General features: G+C 38.1%; 1 protein-coding gene and 1 pseudogene across 1 annotated transcript in view; one reads left to right on the top strand and one right to left on the bottom strand.

Moving 5' to 3' along the window:
• Nucleotides 1–24,716, bottom strand: part of TAOK3 (TAO kinase 3) — a 220,125-nt gene that overhangs the window by 114,241 nt on the left and 81,168 nt on the right. Inside the window, exon 2 of the mRNA XM_006151557.3 lies at nucleotides 14,797–14,894. The gene's annotated coding sequence lies outside the window, so the exon portion shown is untranslated. The remainder of the gene's footprint in view (nucleotides 1–14,796; nucleotides 14,895–24,716) is intronic.
• Nucleotides 16,990–17,298, top strand: LOC102475382 (peptidyl-prolyl cis-trans isomerase FKBP1A pseudogene; annotated as a pseudogene).

Genomic DNA, 24,716 nt, shown 5'->3' with positions numbered 1-24,716 from the left:
GACCCAATAATTCATATTCACTTTGATGGCTAGAATCAAAAGTGAGACAACTAATGGTGAGGATATGGATAAACTGGAACACCCTAACACTGCTGGTGGGAATGTAAAATGACACAGGTATTGTGGAAAATAGCCTGGAAGTGCATCAAAAAATGAAAATGAAATATTGAGTTAACATTTGACCCAGAAAGTCCATGTCTAGGTATATACCCAAAAGAAATGAAAATATATGTTCACACAAAAACTTGTGCATGAATGTTTATTGCAGCAGCATTCATAATAGCCAGAGGTAGAAAAAACCCAAATGTCCACTAACTGGTGAACAAATAAATAAAATGTAATACATCTATATAATGAAATATTAGTCACCCTTAAAAAGTAATGAAGTACTAATATATGGCATAACATAATTCAACTTTGTGAACATTATCCTAAGTGAAAGAAGCCAGCACAAAAAAACACATGTTGTATGATTTTATTTATATGAAGTATTTAGAATAGGCAAATCTATAGAGACATAAAATAGATTACTGGTTATGTAAGAATGTGGATGGGTGGTAGCTAAAGGGTATAGACTTTCTTTTCAGGGTGATGATAATATCCTAAAATTGATTGGACCGATGTAAGCTGTTACCAAAAAAGGATTTGGTTATAATTAATATTGAAATAATAGCAGTTTACATTTATTAAGCAATACAGTGCATCAGGCAACACTTGTATATATTATCTTGTTTAGTCCCCACAGCAGCTTCATAATGCAATTACTTTATTTATTATCTTAGCTTTACACAGCAAACTATTTTTTTTTTTTTTTGGAGAGGTTTTCGCTATAGGGTGCGTGTACTCACCAGACAGACAGAGAGAGACAGAGAGACAGAAAGCGAGAAATCACCCCCTGGCGGGATGGCCACGCTGACATCCCTTTTCTTCTATTCTCCTCTCGGGATCTTGGGCACGCACACACACGCACCCGGTGTGAGTTTTAAGCCACTGGATCTGGGACGCGAACAGCGGTCGACTACGTAGGAGTCCAGCAACATAGCCATTGCGCTAACTGCTGGTTCCCAACACAGCAAACTATTGATAAGACTTTGAGAGGCAAAATTACTTCCTAATGGTCAGAAAGTCTATTTGTCAGAACTGTGATTCAAATTAAAATCTAACTGCAAAGCCCATGTTCTTGATTGGCATGTGATATATTCACACAGTAGGATAGATAATTAAACAATTCTTTATAATCACTTAAAGAAACTCCTACAATCTAGCAGGTTATGCTAAATGTCCACTTTAAAAGGCTAGTTATTCCATTACTATACAAAACACTCTGAGTCTGAAGTTTCTATTAAGAAAAGGATACCATTTGACTTGTTAATATTTGTTATAAATCCTTTCTTCTTTGTTTTTTTTTAAATCGAAATGTTAACTTCATCTATTTTTTCAGTGTAAATAAACTCTTCCTCCATAGTTAATAATTTATTTTAACATTTGAGTTTATCACAGGACAGTTTATATTTCTTCTTTGACCCTCTAGATAACCAACGTAGAAATTTGGTTATTGGCCAATAAACTATTTTTAAAAACATGAGCCAATGAACTTTACTCTAAGGGGAGATAAAAAGAGGGCCATTAATTAAAGAAGTAAAACTAACAAAACTAAGAGGCATTTTTCTCTAGTGACTTGACAGCCTTTAGTGATAATGTATAATATTTCACATGGCTAGACTAGATAAATCATTAGCATATGCAGATTATCAACCTAACTATTCATGCGCTCAACTAATTCCTTGATTCAACAAGTATTTATTGACTTCCTACATTTCCTAGACACTGTCCTGGGTGTTCGGAATACAGTGGGATATGGTCCTGAACCTAGGGTGCTTAGAGTCATTGAGGTGGAGACATTCAACTATAATGACACATATGAAAACACAGTTCTAGTTCACTGGTGTTATGAAGAAAAATAAAATACTGTTTAATGTTAAGAATATAACAGGATGATCCAGACTATTTAGAATTAGAAGTAAAAAAGCATGTCTTTTCTGGGAAAAATAAAGTAGTTAATTCAGTATTGACATATAGGAGAGGTGAAAAGAGTTGAAGCTGGCATTAAGTCAAGGAAAGTCACAAAGGCCTTTTAAACCATATTAAAAATTTAAAAAAATAATTTTTTTTGAGAGGATTTTGCTATAGGGCGTGTGCGCTCGCCAGACAGAGAGAGACAGAGAGACAGAAAGTGAGAAATCACCCCCCCAGGGAGGATGCTCACGCTGCAATCCCTTCTCCATTCTCCTCTCGGGATCTTGGGCATGCACGCCCACGCGCCCAGCGTGAGTTCTAAGACACCGGGTCCGGGACACGAACCGTGGTCCACTACATGGGAGTCCAGTGACATAGCCATTACGCTAACTGCTGGTTCCCAAACATATTAAAATATTTTGGGAGCACACATACTCTATAGCAAATTTTTTAAAAATGGACTTTATCTGAGAGTAATAGGGAGGTCATTAGAGCTTTTAAAGAGGAAAAAAGATCCCCCTGCCAACATGTGCCTGTATTCTTGGGCAGTCATCCTGCCAATCCATGAATACTTACAATCAAATATAAAGGCACTACATTAATACTATATGAATGGGGGAAAGCAATTTAAATCTAGCTATTTGTTAGTCAGGTGACTGAAAGTGTAAAATAAAAGCTTAAGAAATACTTGTCTTCATTGCTTTTGTCTCAGAACAGAAAAGAGAAACAATGGGTTAAATCAAAGACATTTTGGAGACTATGCATAATAGGCAAATGACAGGATTGTTTTTAGGGAAAACCAAAAGATCTATGAACTATGTTCATGAGAATTAAAATCTTTTCAATAATTGAAAATGCATTTTAAACTTTTGAATGTTTTATTATCAATGCAAATACAGCTAACCACTATGGATAACCTTTGGTTGAAGAGGTAGATTACTATGTCATACTACAAAGTAATGATTTTATAAAGAAATAAGTTTTATTTTTTATTTACTTTTTTTTTTTTAGAGAGCTTTTTGCTATAGGGTGTGTGCTTTTGCCAGAGACAAAGAAAAGCAGAGATACACAAAGTGAGAAATCACCCTTGGGGGGGATGGCCATGTCACAGTCCCTTCTACTCCATTCTCCTCTTGGAATTTTGGGCATACACATCTATGTGGCCAATGTGAGTTTTAAACCGCTGGGACTGAGACTCGAACCGCAGTAGAACGTGTGGGAGTACAGGAACGTATCCATTACGTCTTCTGCTGTTCTCCAAGAGATGTAAGTTTTAATATATATATTTTTAAAAAGACCATAAAACTTCTAGAACAAATTACAAGTGAATAATTACTAAGCAAGACACCAGAAGCAAAATTATTAAGCTAAAATCAATAAGCTTGACTACATAATTAATAATTTCTTTCTTTTTTTTTTTTTTGAGAGAGAGAGATTTTTTTGCTATAGGGAGCATATACTTGCCAGAGAGACAGAGAGAGACAGAGGGAATGAAAGTGAGAAATAACTCCCCAGGGGGATGACCATGCCACAATTCCTTCTCCTCCATTCTCCTCTTGGGATCTTGGGCACACACAGACATGCTCCCAGCATGAGTTTTAAGTTGCCGTGTCCAGGACTCGAACCACAGTTGACTCTGTGGGTGTCCAGCAACGTATCTATTATGCCATCTGCTGGTCCCAATAATTTCTTTATTTTAAAAAAATATAATAAAGGGGGACCAACAGATGGCATAATAGTTATTTTGCTGGACTCCCATGCAGTTGACCATGGTTCAAATCCTGGACCTGGTGGCTTAAAACTCAAGCTGGGTGTGTGTGCATGCATGCCTGAGACCCTGAGAGGAGAATGGAGGAGAAAGGACTGCGGTGTGGTTAGCCCCCTTGGGAGGTGATTTCTTGCTTTCTGTCTCTCCATTGAGCACATGCATCCTACAGCAAAAATCTTTCTTGATGATGATGATGATGATTATAATAATAATAATAATGGAGTTTCTGCTTCTATTCAAGATGGAGTAACAGGAACTGGATTTATTATCTTCCACAGCTAAAACACTAGATAAAACATGAATGATGGTATTTCAAGACAATGAATATTAGGCAAAGAAGGATGATGATTCCTGTCAGAAGAAACACAATGTGAGCCAAAAGTGTCCCAGCTTAACATTTGAAGAGTTTCCAAACCAAGGTGCAGAGAAGGAGAAATCCAGTTAGAAGTCTGGGGGACTCCCTAAGTTGAGATAAAGATGAAAGTCCAGGGTGACCAAGGTTCAGGGTAAAGTATCTAATAGGAAACAGCAACACAGAAAGAGCATATGGAGAACTGTACAGAGTTCCCCTTAGGTCATCAGTTGAATACGATTAGTGCATACATGTGAGGAAACTACCCTAGGCCAGGAAGTGACTCTGAAAAGACAAGAGAAAACAGTACCAAGAACTCACAAAGGCTGTGAATAATACTTGTTCTCACTAACCAGAATAGGAAATCTCAGAATTCCTGGAGCGTTTTTTAAAAATTATTTTATTTATTTATTTTAATTTGAGTAGAGAGGGACAGAGTGAGAGAAAGCACTCAAGCAAGCCACCAGGTCTGGGACTCAAACCATGGTCAGCCATGTGGGAGCCCTGCACCCTTAACCACCACTCCACCTGCCTGCCCCATCCTGGAGCCTTCTTTAGAGTACTCAGAGAGTCTTACCTTAGTAGTGGAGAATAATTCACCCTAGACTAAATGCTGATTTGTGATGCCTAACAAATTTTAAAAACAAGATCAAGAATCAAATTATTTCTAAGTAACTTGACTGTGAAACAGAACAAAGTGAAGAGTAGATATCTAGTATTCAAAAAGGTAAAATTCACAATGTTTAACATTCAATAAAAAAATCACTCGGTGTCCAAAGAAGCAGGAAAATATGCCTTATAATAAGAAGAAAAATAATTGAAACCTCTCAGAACTGATATAAGATGACAAATGTTAGAATTAATGTGTAAGTTCATTAAAGCATTTATGTAACTATATTCCATATATTTAAAAAGTTAGAGAAAATTTTGAACATGTAGAGACACACAAGATATAAAGAGACTCAAGCCAACTCTTTAAATGTACAACCTACAAAGTATGAGATGAAAAAATGGGATGAATGGCAGATGTTTGCAGAAAAAAAGATCAGTACGAATGAAAACATTGTCATAGAAACTACCCAAAATGAAATGTAAAGAGTGAAAAAAAAAAGACTAACAAAGCAAAACATGAAAAGCAGAGCATCAATGAGCTGGGGAACACCTTCAGATGGCCTAGTATATTTCTAATTGGAGTGCTCAAAAAAAGAAGAAAGTGATGCTAGGACAGAAAAAAAAAAATCCTATTTGAAGAAAATAAATGGTGGAAAAATTTACAAATTTGATAATTATAAATGCAGAGATCCAATAAGATCTATAAATCTCAAACAAACAAAAAAACACGAAGAAAATTACACCAAGGCACATCACAAAACAGTGCTCAAAACTTAAAATTAAGAGAAAATCATAAAAGTGCTAGAGAAAAAGGATACATTGCAGATAAAGAAACAAGAACAATGACAGCAGATTACTTGTTGTAATTATTATTAGTGGGAGGATAGGAGGGCAACATTTAAAAAGTGCTGAAAGAAAGCCTTCCAACTAGAATTCTATACCCAATGAAAATATACGTGAAACATAAAAGCAGAAGAAAGACTTTAAGATATACAAAAGCCTGGGACCAGCAGGTGGTATACTGGTTACGTCCCTGGAATCCCACAGTCAACTGTGGTTCAAGTCTCAGACCCAGTGGCTTAAAACTTACGCCACACACATGTGTGTATGTACCCAAAATTCCAAGAGGAGAATGAAAAAGAAGAGGGGAGGGAAGAAGGGGTTGTGGTGTGGCCATCCCCCCTGGGGAGGTGATTTCTAGCTTTTCGTCTCTTTCTTTATCTCTATGGAGGTTGTGCACACCCTATAGAAAAAAAATCTCTCTTAAAAAAAGAGGGGCTGCTTCCTCTTTCTGGCTATTATGAATGATGCTGCTATTAACATTTGTGTACATATTTTTATGTAAACATGTGATTTTTAATTCCTAGAAAGAAAAGCAGTCAAATATTAACTTTATACTTAATTTTTTGTGGAACTGACAAGAAGTCTTCCACAGCACCTGTACCATTTTACATTCCCACCAACAGTTTTAAACCTTTCAATGTCTATGTATAATCAACACACATCTTTCTAGTCTAATCTACATACATATATATTTAGTAGCCATTGTAGTGATATGATATGGCATGTCATTGTGGTTTATCTTAGTGATAAATGCTCTTGACTATCTTTTCATGTACTTATTGCATTAATGCACATACACACACACACACACACACATATATATGCAATCTTCATTGGAGAAACGTTTGTTCTATTCCTTTGTACTTGTCACAATTTTGGTCCTTTTATTGCTGAAAAGTAGGAGATATTTTATATAAAAATATAATAAAAAATTACAAGATTTGTACTAAAATAACTCCAAATAATTTTATGAAGACTTAAAAAAAAACACATCTTATAAAAAAAAAAAAAAAAAAGAGGGCTGGTGGGTGGCATGGTGGTTAAGGATGCTGAACTCCCACATGGCCAACCATGGCTTGAGTCTCAGATCTGGCAGCTTGCTTTCTCTTTCTCTCTCTCTAACTCTCACTCTGTCCCTCTCTGGTCAAGTTAAAATAAATAAATGAATAAATAAATAAAATTAAATAAAATAATTCTTTTAAAAAAGAAAGTTAAAAAAAGATATACAAAATCTGAAGACCATTATGAATGTTATATAAATAAATTCAAAATAGGGACCAGCAGTTAGCATAGTGGCTATGTTGCTGGACTCCCACGCAGTCGACCACAGTTCGAGTCCCGGACCCGGTGGCTTAAACTCACGCTGGGCGTGTGTGCGTGCATGCCCAAAATCCCGAGAGGAGAATGGAGGAGAAGGGACTGTGGCATGGCCATCCCGCCTGGGGGGTGATTTCTTACTTTCCATCTCTCTCTGTCTGTCTAGCGAGTGCATGAGCCCTATAGAAAAAAACCTCTCAAAAAAAATTTTTTTTTTTCAAAATATATGACCTGGTCATGGCCAACTGCAGTATAAGAAATGAGTTTTAAAAAGGTATTTAGACAGAAAGAAAACCTTACTAAATTAAAATATGAATCTACAAAAGAATAATGAAAAGCAAGAGTGGGAACTATTTGGTTAAATATATGACTTTTTTCATTATTAAAACTTCTTCAAAATAACTGATTTAAACAAAAATAACAACAAAGTAGTATGAGGTTTATAACTATATACAAGTAAAATGCCTGACAATACAAACACTGAGAGGAGAGAAATTAGAGTACAATTTTGTAAATTATACTATAGTTAAATAGAGTACTATTACTTGAATATAAATTATGATATATATAAATATGTGTGCATATAAATACATATATATGCACTTGAAATATAAAGACACAAATAAGTTTAAAACTGATGGAAGAACACTATTTTAAAAAGCTAGGCTAACTATATTAATATCAGATAAAGTAGATTTAAAGCATATTAGCATTGATAATAAAGGTTATTTCATAAAAGATAAAGGGATTAATATATCATGAAGACCAAACAATCCTAAATATTTATGTACTTAATAATGGGGCTTAAATATATATATTTTGTTAAAGACTCATTTAACTATAAGTAGAAGTAGACAAATCCACAATTATAGTTGGAGATTTCAATATTCGTCTCTTTTTTTAAAAAAGATTTATTTACTTATTTATTCATTCATTCATTCATTCTTTTTTTTTTTTGGAAAGGTTTTTGCTATAGGGCACATGCACTCACCAGAAAGACAGAGAGGGACAGAGAGACAGAAAGCGAGAAATCACTCCCCAGGGGGGATGACCACGCTGCAGTCCCTTCTCCTCCATTCTCCTCTTGGGATCTTGGGCACACATGCACACGCACCCGGAGTGAGTTTAAGTCACTGGGTTCTGGACTCGAACCATGGTCGACTACATTGGAGTCCAGCGACATAGCCATTACACTAACTGCTGGTCCCTTCATTAATTTATTTTCTTTTGACCAGAGAGAGAAACACACACACACAGAGAAAGCAATCCACCAAGTCCAGAATTTGAACCATGGTCAGCCATGTGGGAGTGTCCAGTGTCTTAACCACCATGCCACCTGCAGGCTCCTCAATATCCATCTCTTCATAATGATAGAACAAGTAGACAGAAAATTAGCAAGGATATAGAAAGCTAACACTACTAGCCAATTTGACTAATTGATATTTACAGAGCACCCTACCCAACAACATATTATTTTCAAGTGCACACAGAACACATACCAAGGTATGCTATATTGTAGGCCATATTCTGTGAACATAGCTGAATCAAATTAGAAATCAATAGCTATCTAAAAAGAAAAAAAAAACCCAGATAGAGATCTAAAGAGTCCAAAATATCTGAAAAATAAATAACACCATTTAAAATAATCCACTAGCCAAAGAATAAAAAAGAAATTAGAAAACACTTTTTCAGAATGCAAAAGAAAGCACAGTGTAGCCAATTTGGGGGTGATTCTGCTAGAGCAGATCTTAAAGGAAAACAACTATACCACTAAACTCTTGTTTTAGAAAAAAAATGAAAGGACTCAAATCAGTGAGTCAATTAGCACATTTTTTTTTTTTTTGGAGAGATTTTCACTGTAGGGCGCGTGCGCTCGCCAGACAGACAGAGAGAGACATAGAGACAGAAAGTGAGAAATCACCCCCCAGGGGGGATGGTCACGCCGCAATCCCTTCTCCTCCATTCTCCTCTCGGGATCTTGGGCACGCACGCACATGTGCCTGGAGTGAGTTTTAAGCCACCGGGTCCAGGACACAACCCGCGGTCGACTACGTGGGAGTCCAGCAACATAGCCATTACGCTAACTGCTGGTTCCCAGCACAATTTTGAAATGTTTAAAAAAGAGGGGACCAGCAGTTAGGGTAATGGCTATGTTGTTGAACTCCCATATAGTTGAGTGCGATTCAAGTGTCAGACTTGGTGACTGAAACTCACGCCAGGTGCATGTGCATGCATGGCCAAGATCCCAAGAGGAGAAGGGATTGTGATGTGACCATTCCCCCGGGGGGGGGGAGACTTCTCGCTTTCTGTCTCTCTGTTTCTCTTTCTGGCGAGTGCATGCACACTATACTAAAAATCTCTCCAAAAAAAGTTTAAAAACAACCAAATTGGGACCATCAGATGGTGTAATGGCTATGTCGCTGGTCTCCCATGTAGTCGACAATGGTTCGAGTCCCAGACCCAGTGGCCTAAATTCATGCCGGGCGCATGTGTGTGCACCTAAGATCTCGAGAACAGAGTGGAGAAGAAGGAATTGTGGCATGGCCATCACTCCTGGGGGGTGATTTCTTGCTTTTTGTCTCTCTGTCTCTCTCTGTCTCCCTGGTGAGCACATGTGCCCTGTAGCAAAAACCTCTCAAAAAAAAAAAAATCCTTCTAGAAGAAAACACGGAAAAAAATTTTTGAAACTTGGGTTAGGTAAAATTTCTTAAAAACATTTTTTTTTTAAATTGCCAGAGGGCCTCTTTCTCACCAGAGAAAGAAAGAAGGAGAAAGCACCCTCAATGGGGCGTGGTCAAGCTGTAATCCCTTCTCTTCATTTCTCCAAACATATTCCTACCAAATGATGTAGGCATTTTCACTACTAGGTATTTACCCAAGAGAAATGAAAGCATATGTTCATATGAAGCCTTGTACACAAATGTTCATGGCAGCTTCCATTTTTTTCTTCTTTTTCTGAGAGAGATTTTTGTCACAGGGTAAGCGTACTCGCCAGAGACACCATGAGAGACAGAGAGAGAAAAAGTGAGAAATCACTCTCCAAGGGGAATGGCCACACTGCAATTCCTGTTGGAATTTTGGGCATCTCCATACATACAAACCTTGAATATTTTGCAAATTTCCAGGGACAGGATTTGAACTCTAGTGGGCCATGTGGGATCCAGTTTCCTTAACCACTATGATACTTGGCCAGTTGAGAAAAACTTTTTTTATTGATACATATTAGTTGTACATATTTATGAGGTGCAGTGTGATGTTTCAATAAATGAATACAAAGTATAATAGTCAAATCAGGGTAATTAGCATATCCATCCATCATCTCAAACATTTATGATTACTTCTTGTCTCAGAAACATTCAAAATCCTCTCATTGGGACCAGCAAGTGGCATAGTGGTTAAGCACTGGAGTCCCATATAGTCCACCAGAGCTCGAGTCCTAGACCTGGTAGATGAAATTCATACCAGGCATGTATGAGTGCATGCCCAAAATACCAAGAGGAGAATGGAGAAGGGACAGTGGCGTGGCCATCTCCTCTTAGAAGTGATTTCTTGCTTTCTATCTCTCTGTCTCTATCTCTCAGGGTGAGTGCACATATCCTATAGCAAAAAATTTCTCAAAATGAATGAATAAATATTTTTTAAAAATCCTCTCATTTGACTATTTAAGAATATATAGTAATTACAGTTACCCTTCTGTGCTGTAGAACACTTGAACTGATTACTCTGATCTAACTACAGCTTGGTTTCCATTAGCTGATGTCTTCCCCTTTACCCTTCCCTTTGCTCCCCTTCATTTCTTCCTACCCCTAGTGATCACTATTCTGTTCTCTATTTATATTAGGTCAGCTTTTTTGTTTCCACAAACATGAGTGAGAACATATGATTTTTCTTGTTCTGTCTGGCTTGTTTCACTTAACATAATGTCTTTCAGATTTGTCCATGTTGTCTCAAATGACTGGACTCCATTCTGTCTAATGGTTGAATAGTATTCCACTGTGTATGTAAACCACATTTCCTTTATTGTTGATCCACTGATGAACACAGACATTGATCCTATATCTAAGCTATTGTGAATAGTGCTGTGATAATCATCAGAGTGCAGCTGTCTCAATGATGTACTGATTTCCTTTCCTTTGGGAATATAGAATTATGTAAAAAAATTTTAGCAGCAAAAGCAAAAGGAAAATCTATAAAAGGGAATTTTGATAGATTAACTTTATCAAAATAAAAAAAGACTCTTTTTGAAAGACAATGAAAAGTAACTCACTGGGAGAAAATCTTTGCGAAACATAAATCGCATAGTAAACTTAAGTCCAAAAGTATAAAGAATCCTCAAAACTCAAAAATAAGGAAACAAACCACTCAATTTTGAAAATGAGCAATATTTGAAAAGGTATTTCGCAAAGGAAGATATATGAATGGCAGAAGGAAAACACTTAAGGTCACTACCAGTTAGGGAGACAGAAATTAAAATCATGAGATACTACTATGTATGTATTAGAATGGATAACATGAAAGAAAAACAGATTAGACCAAGTGTTGGCAAGCATGTAGACAATCTAGATCTCTCACATACTGCTGGTGTAAAATGGTACCAACACTTTAGGAAAACAGTTTGGCAGTTTGTTAAAATTTTAAACATATTCCTACCAAATGATTAAGGCATTTCAGCTACTAGGTATTTATTTACCCAAGAAAAATGAAAGCATATGCTCATACAAAGCCTTGTACAGAAATGTTCATGGCAGCTTCCATTTTTTTTCTTCTTTTTTTGGAGAGATTTTTGTTATAGGGTCGATGCACTCACTAAAGACACCATGAGAGGCAGAGAGAGAAAAAGTGAGAAATTACCCTCCAAGGGGAATGGCCGCGACACAATCCCTTTTCCTCCATTCTCCTCTCAGGATTTTGGGCACGTATGCACATGTACCCAGCATGACTTTTAAGCCACTGGGTCCAGGTCTCAAACTGTGGTCAGCTATGTTAAAGTCCAGCACCTTTACCACTATGCCACCTGTTGGCCCCAGCAGCTTCTTTTATTTTGGAGATGATTTTTGCTATAGGGCACAAGCGCTCACCAGAAAGACAGAGAGAAGCAGAGAGACAGAAAGGGAGAAATCACCCACCCACCCTCCCCCACAGAGGGGATGGCCACACTGCAATCCCTTCTCCATTCTCCTCTCAGTATCTTGGGCACGCACGCACATGCGCCTGACGTGAGTTTAAGCCACTGGGTCTGGGACTCGAACCGCGGTTGACTATGTGGGAGTCCAGCAACATAGCCATTACGTTATCTGCTGGTCCCAGACAGCTTCATTTTTAATAGCTCAGACTGGAAACAACCCAAATTTCCACCAATCACAGAATGGACAAAATAATTTGTGGTATATACAGATGGTGGAATGTAATCGGCAATAAAATGAACTATGATACATGCTTACAACAAGGATAAATCTCAAAATAATTATGAGTGAAAGAAGGTAAGAAAGGAGTATTTATTTATGATTTTATTTATATAAAAGCCTAGAAAATGTAAACTAAAGTGACAAAAAGACATTAGTGGTTACCTGGTAACAGACTGGGTTTGAGAAAGAGTGGGAGGGAAGAATGAAAAAGAGGCATGAGGGAGCTGGCCCTGTAGCTCAGTAGTTAAGGAAGCCAGATTCCACATGGCTGACTGTGGTTGAATCTCGGGTCTGGCGGCTTGAAACACATGCTGGGCATGTATGAAAGCATGCCCCCAAATCCTGATGTGATGGAGAAAAAAGGAATGTGGCATAACTGCCCCATTGGGAGATGCTTTCTCTCTTTCTTTTTCTCTCTCTCTGACAAGCTTATGCATTTTCTGGCAATAAAGAAATAAGCTGAAAAATAAAAAACTAGGAGACATGAGGACACTTTGGGGAGTGATGAATATGTTTATTATCTTTATCATGATGCAGATATTACATATTACAACATGTTATGCTCTTTAATATGTTCAGATTATTGTATGTGAATAATACATCAATAAGGTTGTTTTAGAGAGATGCAATGAACAAAATTGAAAGGCAAAGAAAGTGGGGATAATTCTTGCCAAATATGTGCCAGTTAAGAGTTAGTATCGGAGGACCAGCAGACAGTGTAATGGTTACATTGCTGGTCTCCCACATGGCTGACTGCGGTCTGAGTCCCAAAACCAACGGGTTAAAATTCGTGCCAGGTACATGTGCATGTGTGCCCAAAATCCTGACAGAACAACAGAGGAGAAGGGATTGCAGCATGGCCAATCCTCCCCGGGCAATGATTTCCCACTTCTCCTCCTGTGTCTGTCTATTTCTCTCTCTCTCCAGAAAGTGCATACCCCTAAGGCAAAACTCTCTCTCTCTCTCAAAGAAAAAGTTAATCTTGAAATCAGAGGTGAACACACACACACACGTGTATATATATGTATATGTATATATATATATATATATATATACATACATACATACACTCACATCATGAACTCAGAAGAGATAAATAGAAAATCCAAAAAAGAAATAGCAATGACCAAAAAGATATGAAATATATGTAACTTCACTAGTAAGCAAAGAAGCAAAAACTAAAATGATGAGGCAATTTATTTAACTCATTAAATTGGCAAGATAATAGGAAAAGGATACTTTTTTTTTGACAAAGGCATAGGAAGCAGTCATTTTTACTATTTTTTGAGAAGTAGAAAGGGTATGCTCATTGACTCAGCCGTTTGGGAATTTAGGCAAGACAATCTCTGTTTTGTTTGTTTTGTTTTAGCAATAGAGGTGGGGCATAAGTAGGAAAAGCATAGAATGTGACAATAAAGATGGGAAAAATTACTTCTTCCACCTGCAACTTTGGCTGTCTTTGGCAGCTTCTGTTTTATCTGAAGCAGATGTGATTTTGGGTAATTTTTTATTCTCTTTGTTTTGTTGATCTGTATTTTGTAAACTTTTTTGAAAAGTGTATCACTTCTGCAGTTATAGGAAAAGTAATATGAAGTCTTTTATGTAATTTCAAAATCTAATTATAGGGAATCGGCAGTTAGCATAATGGCTATGTCGCTGGACTCCCACGTAGTCGACCACGGTTCGTGTCCTGGACCTGGTGGCTTAGAACTCACGCTGGGCGCGAGTGCGTGCGTGCCCAAGATCCCAAGAGGAGAATGGAGGAGAAGGGATTGCGGTGTGGCCATCCCCCCTGGGGGGTGATTTCTCGCTTTCTGTCTCTATGTCTCTCTCTGTCTGTCTGGCGAGCGTATGTGCCCTATAGTAAAAATCTCTCAAAAAAAAAATCTAATTATAAAGTATTACAACAAAAAAAGTAACATATATTTTCAGAAGATAATTTTATAATAAGAATAAAGAAACTTTAAACTAAATTATTTTAATCAAGTAATTAGCTGTACTGTAAGCCAAAACAGAGAATAATGAAAACTTCAAGGAAATAAATTGAAACTGAAAAAATTTTATAAAAGTATATTTTATCCAGAGGCTAGCATGTGGTGTAATGGTTAGGGCATCAAACTCCCACATGGCGGACCACAGTTCAAGTCCTGGAACCAGAAATTTGAAAATCACGCCAGGCATGTGTGTGTGTGCATTCCCAGAATCCCAAGAGGAGAAGGGACTGTAGTGTGGCCATCCCTCTGGGAAGGGGGGTGTGATTTTTCACCTTTCCTCTCTCTCTATCTCTGTCTCTCTCCAGCAAGTACACATACCCTATGGGAAAAACCTAAAAAAAAAAAATCCCTATGTCATTAATATTTTTATTTCCCTTTTTATTTTTCTTATGAAAACAGTAACAATTCATCATAGAAGAACCAGAAAACAGAATTTGTTCCTTTTTTATTTTTTAGGAGAAAGCTAAACCATGGATCTATGAACAGTACCTTTTTGTGTGGGGCACAAAATTTGTATTGCTCAGATTCATTTTAGCAGCAATCTTTTTTCTTTTTTATAATTCCAGTCTTCTGTACTTATGGTGCACCTATAGAAAAAGAAAAGTAAGATATAAACTTAGGAATAAAATTAAAGGAACAATAATGATTAATGTGAGTTTAAAATACCTACAAATACAATATTACAAAGTTAAAATTTTATCTTCATCTTTTTGTGGATAACAAGTATAAAAGTTAAGATTTTTGCAGCAAAGACAGGCTACTCTGTCAGTAAGTGATACCCAGGAAACAAGTGTATCATTACATTTCAGAATTTATATGGAGACTTCCACTGGTTTGTTTGTATCCAGGGCAACTCAATAGAGGTCACCAGTAGGCAGTGACTAACCTGACAGCAAGCAGTATGCTACTGATTCTCTGTCACTAAGGCTTATATTTTGAACTGCTTTTCCAATAGGCAAGATCATTTACATTGATTCATCTACCTTTCCTTTCCTAGGCTCTCCTATAACCAATTACCCACATTTGGGGAGTAATGATTATCATGATTATTATTATTCTAATTGCCAGAGGGCATGTATTTTTGCCAGAGAGTTGATGGGGTGAAAGGAATGACAGGGGGAGTGCTAGAGAAAGCACCTATCACTGGGATATGGTCATTCTGCAATACCATTTCTTCATTTCTCCATCCCATCAGGATTTTGGACAGGCATACACAAGCACAGGGAATATTTTTTAAGCTGCCAGGGCCAGGACTCTAACCACAGTTGGCTGTGTGGGATCCAGATTCCTATATGAAGGGCTTAAGCTACAGGTCTGGCCAATAATGATTATTTTAAAATTATCTATAAAGAAGTAAAATGCCTGAGGCCAGCAGGTGGTTTAGTGGTTTAGATACTGTACTCCCAAATGGCCAACCATAGTTCAAGTCCCAGACCTGGCACTTTGAAATGCATGCTGGGAACATGTGTATGTGCCCAAGATGCCAAAATGAGAATGGAGGAGAAGGGATTACAGTGTAGCCATCCCCTTGGATGACTTCTGTTTTCTATCTCTCTGGAGAGTGGACACACTCTCCAGCAAAAATCTCTTAAAATAAATAAATAAGTAAAATGGCCAATATAGAAAATCTGTGAACTAGGAGGGAGCTTTAAAAAGTTGAGGGCAAAATAGAACTGAAGTACACATTTATTTTGATGCAAAAGAAAAAAGGAAAAGAAATACATGCATAGTTTTATATAATACTAATTTTCAATTTTTAAGACACCTTGTACCATCCTCACCACAGTTATATTTAGAAAATTTCATCACCACAGAAATTCCACATCCTTTAGCTATCACCCTCCTACCCTTTCATTCCTAAGCAATCATTAGTCAACTTTGTCTCTACAGAATTCCCTGTTCTGGACATTCTGTATGAGTAGAATCATACAATATGTGGTCTTTCATGACTAGCTTATTTCACTGAGCATAACGTTTTCAGGTTATCCAGTCTACAGCTTGAATCAGTGTTCTATTTTTTATTACCTAATAATATCCCATTGCATATACTACATTTTGTTTATCTTCTCCTCAGCTGATGAACATTTGGGCGGTTTCCACCTTTTGGCTATAATGAAAAAAAAATGCTTCTATGGTCATTCGTGTGCAAGCTTTTGTGTGAACATAAGTTTTCATTTCTCATGGGTACATGCCTACAAGTGGCACTGCTGGACCTATGGCAGCTTTACATAGCAGATATTCCATAAAAATCTCTTGAAATCTTCCCTTTTCTATTCTAATCATAGAACTAAAATTATCATTCACATTTATCCTTCCACTACAACATGCATAAGGATATTTTTCCTTCTGAGAGGATAGCATTTTAAGAATTAACTGAAGTGAGGAAGGCAGGTGGCATCGTGGTTAGAGGCACTGGACTTCCAAATGAGCAACAGTGGTTCAAGTCCTAGACCTGGTGGCTTGCTTTCTTACTTTCTCTTTCTCTCTCTCTGTCCTTCTCTCTAATCAAACTGCAAAATAATAATAATAATAAATAAAGTTAAATAAACTAATTCTTAAAAATAAAAAGAATTAACTGAAGGGAGAGAGGAGGAGAGCTATGGAGCTGCCACCAGGTCTGCTCTTAATCCATGCTGGCTCTTAGTCCATGCCATCTGTTGCAATGCTGGCTCCTCTGCTGCTATGCGAGTTCAGATAGAAACCATCTCCCCCGAGGATTGGTGCACCTTCCTGAAGCATGGCCAGACCTGCATGGTGTACTACACTAGGATGCTTGAAGATGGAAAGAAATCTGATTCTTCCCAGGGCAGAAACAAGCCCTTTAAGTTTATGCTACCCAAGCAGGAAGTGATCCAAGGTGGGGAAGAAGGGGTTACCCAGGTGACCATGGGCCTGCGAGTGAAACTGACCATCTCCCCAGACTATGCTTATGGTGCCATTGGGCACCTAGGCATTATCCCACCACATGCCACTCTCATCTTCAACGTGTAACTTCCAAAACTGGAATGACAGGAGTGACCTATTCCCTTAGCTCCCTATCCTTGGATGGCACATGAATAAACAGAAGGAAAATAGAAAGTACTCCAGTACCCCCTCCCCCAATCCTTACTCCTTGCCCCATGGAGAATGGCCGTTCCACAATCCATTCTCCACCTCTCCCCTCCTTTCAGGATTTTGGTCACACCCGTTTGTGCACATGCGTGTGCCCAGCAGATTTCTCAAGCCATTAGTCCCATGACTCCAACTGCATGGTTGCAACGTGGGATTCAGCAGCCTTAACCTCCAGGCCAGAGAGATGGGCTTGCCTTATTTATTTATTTATTTATTTTAAGTCTTTTAAGTTTTAATCACTTATAAGTTTTAACCACAGTATAGTACAAATTTGCATTTCTGTTTTTGTTCCTCATTTAATATTTCATCAGGAACATTTATTCATGTTGCTATATGGTCTTTGTAACTGCTTTAAGAGAGCTGTGAGTAAATTTCATCAATAAATATGCTAAATTGCTTTTTAAAAAAGAATTAACTGAAGACAAAATGATATGCATAAAATTTTCCCTCTTCTTTGACCTTGTACAACCTCAGGTATTACATTTATAGTGAGAATGTAGCTGTGCCAAGAATGCAGTATTTCAGGTCTGTGGCCCTTGGGCCAACTAAACAATCCAGCTAGCTTGGAGTAGGAGATTTCACCAGAGATGTGTCAGTGAAATACTTTTCTTCATTCAATTCTAAGAAACAGAAACCTTCCAACAATGATGTTCAAACAAATTATTTTCCACAGACACTCAAACTTAATATAAGAAAGAAAACTTGAGAGTGAGTAGGAATATATTTTTCATAATTTCCTTTTTCACAGAAAATTTCAAGAAGGATGATGCATGGAAGATCTTAGTTGCTTTTCAATGTTTTAATCACACTTCTTTAACAATAGGCCCAGATTCAACTAATTTGAAAATACCATAATATTTCAACATTAAGAAAGGGAGTTAGAATTAGAGTATTGCATCCTAGAAAGAATTTTAAAGATCAGCCATTTCAACTGCTTCGTTTTTAAGCGGAATTTCAGAAATGTTAATACCTATGTAGGAGTGTTAACTCCAGGTTAAAATCCAGGACTTCCAAGATCCAGAAAACTTTTCCCTGGACCATGCTAGGTGTGGTGGTTATGTTGCTGGACTTCCACATGGCCAATCATGGTTTGAGTCCCAGACCTGCTGGCTTCAAACTCACACCGGGTACATGTGTGTGAATGCCCAAAACACCGAGAGGCTGGAGGAGAAGGGATTGTGGTGTGGTCATGCCCCTGGTGGGGGGGGGGGAGCGATTTCTTGCTTTCTGATTGTCTCTGGAGAGTCCACATGCCCTATGGCAAAAATCTCTCCTTAAAAAAAAAAAAAAAAACCCAAATACCAAAAACAAATGACAACAAAAAACTCTTCCTGTTATATTTTGGAGGGTAAGCAAAAAATTTTTAGCTAAGTATGAGATTGGACATGTGTCTGGTTAGACATTGTATCTTATATCTCTCAAAAAAATCTTGTAACACTTAAATGGAGAAGTGGTGTATTCTGATCTTATCAGGATGGAAGAATAAACAAATTTGTGGGGCTTTTTAAGAAAATGATGGTTAGGATTAGGGTTAGGAGTTCGGGTTTAGGGTTAAAAAAATTATTATAAAATTCTCAAACCCTGACAAGATGGAGAAATTGAGGAGAAGGGATTGTGGTGTGACCACTGCCCATTGTGAGATGCTTTCTTCCTCACCCCCTCTCTCTGTTTCTCTCTGGCGATCACAAATACCCTAACAAGTAATAAACAGTCAATTCCCTCTACCCTGAGTTTTATTTATTACTCTGGTTTTGGGGATGGTTGACATAGTTTCTATCTAGGGATAGAAGCTGTTTCTATCTCTACAAAATATTACTCTTCTTGTGAGTTTAATAAGAGGTATAGTGACCTTGAAGCAGTGCTCAACTTTCATTCACTTATTCGAACTGGATACCTGCTACGCTTAAGACATCACACTAGGTGTTGAAATATACCTAATACAGAAACACGTCCAACAGAAACTCATTATCAATAACTGGAGAGTGTTCCAAATACTATGGAAGTTCAAAAAGGGAAAGCCAATTTCTCACTGTCTAGGGAGTGGAGGATAGGTGTGAGCAGATCATTGATGGCTTCATGAAAAAGATAACATTTGAACTGCTCTCTAAAGAACAGGAAAATTTTTTCTTTCTTTTTTTAGATTTTTGTCATAGGGCACATACACTTGCCAGAAAATAACAGACAATGATGGACACAGAGTGAGAAGTCACCACTCAGTGGGGATGGCCATGCCACAATCCATTCTCCCTATTTTCCTTTCAGGATTCTGGGCATGCACACACAAGCATCCTGAGTGATAGTCAAGCCTCTAGGTCCAGGGCTCAAACCACAGTTGACCATGGGTACTACTATCCCTTAACTACCATGTCACCTATAAACCTATTTTGTAATATTTTTATAGCTTCTTTATAATAGGAGTTTTAGACTTAGAATGGATCTAAGAAGGGCTCAAGGAGGAGGTTAAGTTGCTCCTAGACAGTTCAGTTGATTTGGTACTTGCACAATTATAGTCTAGCCTGAATTCCTGTTGAAAGAACACCTGTCAGTTGGGTAGCATCATGGTATAGTGGGAAGCAGTCTGAACTGGAAGACAAAATACTTAGGCAGTAGGTCCACAATGGCCCCTAAATGTCTCTGTGGTAAGTTACTTAATTTCTCTAAGCCTCAGTTTCCCAGTTACATGACTGGTTGAGTCAATTTCAAAGTTCTATTCCAACTCTAAATGTCTATGATTGTAGTATGTTGCTCAGCTAAAAACCTTTTCTTTTTCTTTCTTTTCCAGTTTGCTGTAAGACAGGAGTGCTCACTGAAGACAGACAGACAGAGAGAGAAAGAAACCACCCCCCCCCGGGGGGATGGCCATACTGCAGTTCCTTCTCCTCCATTCTCCTCTTGGGATTTTGAGTATGCACACATACACACCCAGTATGCTTTTCAAGCTGCTGGGTCCAGGTCTCCAACCATGGTCAGCCATGTGGGATCCAGCTGTTTTAACCACCATGCCAGCTACTGGCTCCAAAAATCTTTTATTCAGATACACACACACACACACACACACACACACACACAGCCCTGAATTCAATTTAAAAGTAAAATTCCTAACAATGGTCACTTTAATTGTTTAAAAGTCAAATAACAGAAAAACTCAAGATGTAAACACTTTTAGCCCCTGCAAATTTTACCTGCCATCAATCATCTAATACATGAAGGCACTTTGAGAACTCTGTATTTATAACTTTTGACTTCCTGCTACAGGACTACAATGCCAAGCACTGAAGATAATAGAACATGCAGAAATAAAAGCTTTGAAAATAAACATTCCTACAGCTAATGAAGGATTATCTAGCATGTAATTTTTCTAAAATGTCACAGCTATTAGCAAGTTCTTTTATTTATTTATTTATTTTGAGGGAGAAGTTCTCTCCTGTTTTTACTTTATTGCTCTGAAAAGTTTTCTTTTCTTTATTTTTTAATTGTCAGAGTGCCTGTGTTCTCACGAGAGAGAGGCAAAGAGAGGGAGAGGGAGAACGTACTCCCCAATGGGGTGTAGTCATATAGCAATCCCTTCTCCATTTCTCCATCCTGTCAGGATTTTGGACATGCATGCATACACACCTGTTTTTTAAGCCACCAGAGCTGGATTTGAACCACAGTCGGAGATGTGTAATTTGATCCTCTTAACCACTAGGTTATAGGGTTAGTTCTGAAGTTTTCTTTTAGGGTCGGCAGGTGGCATGGTGGTTAAGGGTACTGAACTCCCACATGGCTGACCATGGTCTGAGTCCTGGACCTTGCTTTCTCACTTTCCCCCTCTCTCTCACTCTGTCCCTCTCTGGTCAAATTAAAATAAATAAATAAATAATTCTTTAAAAAAAAAACATTTTCTTTCAACATAATCAGATACATACATGTAGGGACTTAACCTCAAAAGTACATTATGCACACTTAAATTTATATTTATGACTCTGGAAAAATGTCCATTTGGCCTCTGCTATGGAAATGGCTTGTGTTCTGCATACCTCCTCCCTATCCCTCAGCTCATATGTTGAAACATTAACCTTCAATGTAACTGTATTGGAGACAGGGTCTTTAAGAGGTAATTAAGGTTAAATGATGTTACAGGGGTGGGCCCCAATCCAATAGAACTGGTAGCCTCATAAGAAGAGAAAGAGAGAGACACCAAGAAGGCCATTTAAGTACTCAGCTAATTGATGGCAGTCGGTAAGCCTGGAAGATGAACCTCACCAGTTGTCAAATCTGCTGACACCTTGATCTTGAACTTTCTAGCCTCCAGAACTGTGAGAAAATTAGTTTCTACTGTAAGTCACTCAGTCTATGGTACTTTTTTTAAACAAACAAACAAACAAAGAAAAAAACAGTTCAGGAACCAGCAATTAGCGTAATGGCTATGTTGCTGGACTCCCACGTAGTCAACCGCGGTTCGCCTCCCAGACCCGGTGGCTTAAAACTCATGCCGGGCGCGTGTGCGTGTGTGCCCAAGATCCCGAGAGGAGAATGGAGCAGAAGGGATTGCAGTGTGACCATCCCCCCTGGGGGTGATTTCTCACTTTCTGTCTCTCTGTCTCTCTCTGTCTGGCGAACACACACACCCTGTAGCGAAAACCTCAAAAAAACAAAACAAAACAAAATAGCCTGAATAGACTAAGACAGGCATACATAAGAACTATTTGATCAAATTTCAAATGGTTACTAATTTAGAAGTAAAAATGTATTATTCTTCTTCAGGTACAATAGCTAGGAAAAAATGATTCTCAGTAATCTTTTTTTTTTAAACTGTATCTTGATAACTCAAAAAACTGGGTAAAATATTATTCTTTGAGGCTCCTAAGCTTGCTGGAGAGAGACAGAGAGAAAGACAAAGAGAAAGAAAGTGAGAAATCAGACCTCAGGGGGCATAGCATGCTGCAATCCCTTTTTCTCAATTCTCCTCTTGATATTTTGGGCACATGTACACATGCACCTGGTGTGATTTTTAAGCTGCTGGGTCCAGGATTCAAACCATAGTCAGCCATGTGGGAGGCTAAAACCTTAACTACCATGCCAACTATAGGCCTCCTCAATAAGTTTTTTAAAACATACAAATAAAGTTATTAGAGCACATATTTGACTAAATATAAAATCTCAATCTGAAGGGTCTATTTCTGAAGACGCATTACATTTATTTGGATTTTCAACAATACTACCTTTAAATATGAACCTAAAATTTATAAATTCCTCATGATATAAGTGATACGATACAACTATGTCCCATGCCCCTTTACATGAGAGATGAACATCTGTAGATTGTGGTGTCTGCTGGGGGTTCTGGAACCAACCTGCCATGGATACCAAGGGACGATTGTACTTTCATGATTGAGTATTTAAACAGTTTCTTTATCCTTGAGTGATTTATTTAAAACTTAGAAACAGAATGAACTCTACCAGCCCTCTACTTTACAGCTGTCCATGCATGGAATCTACCCTCTATACTACTGCCAATATGAGCGACCTGAAAGTAAAATCTGACCATGCCACTCTCATAGCTCAAAACCTTTTAATCCCCATCATGAACAGGATATAAAATCCAAACTCCTTGTAGATGGAGTATGAAATCCTCTGTGATCTGTCCCTTGTCTACTCTTGAATCTTATCCATAGTGATCTGGGGCCTCATACTAAATGTACCAGCTATCTGAGACTGCTTTCCTGGGATATCAGGAAGCACCTGCTGAGTAGAAAGGATGACAGTTCTTCTTCCTATCTACCTGGAATCTGTTCAAGAATCCACTTAGGTAGTACTTCTGCAGGGAGCTTTTCCAAGTATCCCCTATGTTAGGGAGAGATGTTCCTGGAGAAGGATGCTGTAAACATTTCTTTTATATGCAGTACTTACCATATAGAATTTAGGTTGTCTTGAATAAGTAACCATTAGCTGCCACTTCCTAATAGACTGGCTAATATTGGGTTCTTGGAAAAGTCACCTGTATTTCTCCATGTTTTTCTATGCAGAAATGAAAATTCATAGAAAATGAGTTTTCCAGTGACCCAATAGACATGTGGCCAAAATATGCTGTTGAACTATACTAATTCATATATCAAATGTGTTAGGGTACTTCCTATTTTAAGAAATACTATGGTACATATTTTCGTAAATCAAGTGATTTACATATGCTTTTTTGAATGACTATTTATAGAGGATGCTATACTTAAAATGAACTTGACTAGTCTAGCTCTGTGGCCTGGTAGTTAAAGTGGTCAGATCCCAAGTGACTGACTGCAGTTTGAGTCCCAGACCCGGGGGCTTGAGAAACATGCAGGGTGTATATGTGTGTATGCCTGAAATCCTGAAAGGAGGGAGAGATGGAGGAGAAGGGATTGCAGCATGACTATTTCCATGGGGGAGGGGGTACTTTCTCATCTCTCTCTCTGCCTCTTTTTTGGGAGAGTACATATACCTTCAAGCAAAAAACAAACTACTAAATATATGAAATTAACTTGACCACTATTTTGAAAAATTATTTTCAAAATAAAATGTCAATTGTTTCAGGATTATTTTGAATTTTCTTTTTTTTTTTTTAAGAGGTTTTTGCTATAGGGCGCATGCGCTCTCCAGACAGACAGAGAGAGACAGAGAGACAGAAAGCGAGAAATCACCCCCCAGGGGGGATGGTCACGCTGCAATCCCTTCTCCTCCATTCTCCTCTCGGGATTTTGGGCATGCACACACACACACGCCTGGCATGAGTTTAAGCCACCAGTTCTGGGACTCAAACTGCAGTGGACTACATGGGAGTTCAGCGACATAGCCATTACACTAACTGCTGATCTGCTGATCCCTCAATTTACTTGTTAAAGAACATCTATTTTTTTTTTTTTTGGAGAGATTTTCACTGTAGGGCGCGTGCGCTCGCCAGACAGACAGAGAGAGACAGAGAGACAGAAAGCGAGAAATCACCCCCCAGGGGGGATGGTCACGCTGCAATCCCTTCTCCTCCATTCTCCTCTCGGGATCTTGGGCACGCACGCACACGCGCCCGGCGTGAGATTTAAGCCACCGGGTCCGGGACACGAACCGCGGTCGACTACGTGGGAGTCCAGCGACATAGCCATTACGCTAACTGCTGGTTCCCAAGAACATCTATTTTAAGAGGGTTGTTAATTAATGGAAGTAAAACTACAGATAGAAAGAATAATGTCTAGTGTTATGAAATATGAGGGGAGGAAATTGTCTAATAACTGACTATACATGTTAAAAATTGTTGAGATGATTGTATATATTAACACACACACACACACATA

Source organism: Tupaia chinensis, unplaced genomic scaffold (assembly GCF_000334495.1).
Source record: "Tupaia chinensis unplaced genomic scaffold, TupChi_1.0 Scaffold000320_1, whole genome shotgun sequence".
Taxonomy (NCBI): domain Eukaryota; kingdom Metazoa; phylum Chordata; class Mammalia; order Scandentia; family Tupaiidae; genus Tupaia; species Tupaia belangeri.
The sequence above is the reverse complement of the archived record's forward strand: the minus strand, read 5'-3'. Positions and strand labels throughout refer to the sequence as shown.